Raw genomic sequence first — 2,841 nt, 5'->3', positions numbered from 1 at the left:
ATGTACTACTGTAGACTAGTAGTACCCAGCTCAGCATAGCCCCTTACCTTGTGCTGTTACAACTGTTCGCCACTAGAGGGCCCTTGTGGACCTTAGCTTTCTGTGCTGGATGAAGGCAGAGATACATTCACATTTGTACCTGGCTTCCAGCATGGGCTTGGTTTTCTTCCCTCTAATGTCAATGCTATGTTTACAGTATTTTATGTATTTGTCTGTTAATATGTGTTTTCAATGCTATGGATTTTTATTCTCCCCATGCCCAATAATGCCAATCATTGCTCCTCTCACCAATCATTAATATATTCCCAATGACCACCAAGAAAGGGGTTACTTTTTTTCCACTGATCACCAGCATTTTGGAGATATACCTAAATGAATGATGGTAAGTATCTTATAGATTTTTATATTGTGTGGTGTCCGTGGGCCGCTGATCACATACAAACCTTTAGCAGCCATTTCCTATCTATGTGCACTCCAGCTATAGCTGCATGCCAGGTTCCTGATAATGACAACATTAGACCATAACATGTAATGTATATTGCAATACCTTCTTGTACTCTTCATTGAATTCCCAGGGGTATGACCCCAAACAAATGAGAGATGGGTATAGAAGGTCGAATGTGTGAGTAAACTCTTTCATGGTGGGATCACCAGATTTTATTTGAATAATGATGCAGATGTTGAAATATTGACAATGATTGTTGTGCACTAGCAAAGCACCCAAATGGTAGAAGCTGTCCCTGCCAGGAGCAAACATAGGGAGGTGCAAAGTGTTCTGTTGCACAAGGGCCCTGGACCCTTCCCAGCCAACAGGGGCCTTCATATGAGTCATTTTGGTGGAAGGGCCACAAGTCAGTTCTGCACAGGGGCCCACTGTTGGCTATGTTTGCCACTGATGTCTGCCTATATCTAGAATGTTGTCCACAATTATCAAATCTTACCAAAAATGCCCTGTATACCGGTGAAGGTAGAAGAGTTTTATTGTTCTTGCACACGTGTAAACCTATTATCACAACACACACTTAATCTTCATATAGATTCATCTTCTTGCATAACAAGATTATCTTTGTGAAGCCAAAGCTCCCTTCTTATAAACTATGCAACTGTCACCTGTGCAAGCACCCAGCAGATTACTCTGCCCTCCGTTATTATAAATGATTTATTACTGATAGACACCTGCAATGTACTAAACCCACCAAATATCAGACAAATTCCAAGTTAATGAAAAATAAAATACAATATTGTATTATATCCTAGATGTGTGTAGATCAGCAGAGCAAAAAAAATATGGATTCTTCCGCTGGCCCCTGTGTTGGGACTAAGCACAGTAATGACAAAGTAAATGACATACTTTTTTTATTTTTGGTAATATTTATTTGTATTTATGAAGAAAATATCCTTTCATCCTATAGGTGTATGTACATTAAAACAAAACACAACATTACAAGGAGAGACAACTTGGAATGGAGAAGATATGTGTTGCATTGAACACTCCATGCCAAAAATTGTACTTCCGCTAATGGGCCTGGTGTAAAGTATGGATAAGTAGAGTCTGTGCCTGTATATTGCATACGCTATGCACAGTCTGCAACCTTTGTACCCACAATAATCTCTATAATCACTGTGCTCGGAGTGAGGGTCTGACATAAACCTAGGGGATAGATAATATATAATAAATGAATATTTACAGGGAGCTAACACTTTGGCTTAATTTATCTTGAAGAAAAACTTCATTAGTTGCACAGAACGCAGGGGTCAGGTCTGTGTAAAGTACTACACAGTACACAGAGTGCAGGGGTCAAGTCTGTGTAAAGTACTACACAGTACACAGAATGCAGGGGTAAGAGCTATATAATATACTACATAGTACCCAGAGTGCAGGGGTCAGTTCTATGTAACGTACCACACAGTACACGGAGTGCAGGGGTAAGATCTATGTAATGTACTACACAGTACACACAGTGCAGGGGTCAGGTCTATGTAACGTACTATACAGTACACAGAGTGCAGGAGTCAGGTCTGTGTAAAGTACTACACAGTACACAGAACGCAGGGGTAAGATCTATGTAATGTACTAAACAGTACACAGAGCGCAGGGGTAAGATCTATCCAATGTACTACACAGTACACAGAGTGCAGGGGTCTGGTCTGTGTAAAGTACTACACAGTACACAGTGTGCAGGGGTCAGCTCTATGTAACGTACCACACAGTACACATAATGCAGGGGTAAGATCTATGTAATGTACTACACAGTACACAGAGTGCAGGGGTAAGATCTATCTAATGTACTACACAGGGTGCAGGGGTCAGGTCTGTGTAAATTACTACACAGTACACAGAACGCAGGGGTAAGATCAATGTAATGTACTACACAGTACACAGAATGCAGGGGTAAGATCTATCTAATGTACTACACAGTACACAGAGTGCAGGGGTCAGTTCTGTGTAAAGTACTGAACAGTACACAGAGCACAGGGGTAAGATCTATGTAATGTACTACACAGTACACAGAGTGAAGGGATCAGGTCTATGTAACGTACTATACAGTACACAGAGTGCAGGGGTCAGGTCTATGTAACATACTACACAGTGCACAGAGTGCAGGGGTCAGATCTATGTAACAAATTACACAGAGTGTAGGGGTCAGATCTATGTAACATAATACACAGAGCACAGGGGTCAGATCTATGTAACATAATACACATAAAACAGAGTGCAGGGGCCAGGTCTATGTAAAGTACTACACAGTACACAGAGTGCAGGGGTCAGATCTATGTAATGTACTACACAGTACACAGAGCGCAGGGGTCAGGTCTATGTAACATACTACACAGTACACA

This window comes from Pyxicephalus adspersus, chromosome 11 (assembly GCF_032062135.1).
Source record: "Pyxicephalus adspersus chromosome 11, UCB_Pads_2.0, whole genome shotgun sequence".
Classification (NCBI taxonomy): Eukaryota; Metazoa; Chordata; class Amphibia; order Anura; family Pyxicephalidae; genus Pyxicephalus; species Pyxicephalus adspersus.
Note: the sequence above shows the minus strand (reverse complement) of the source record.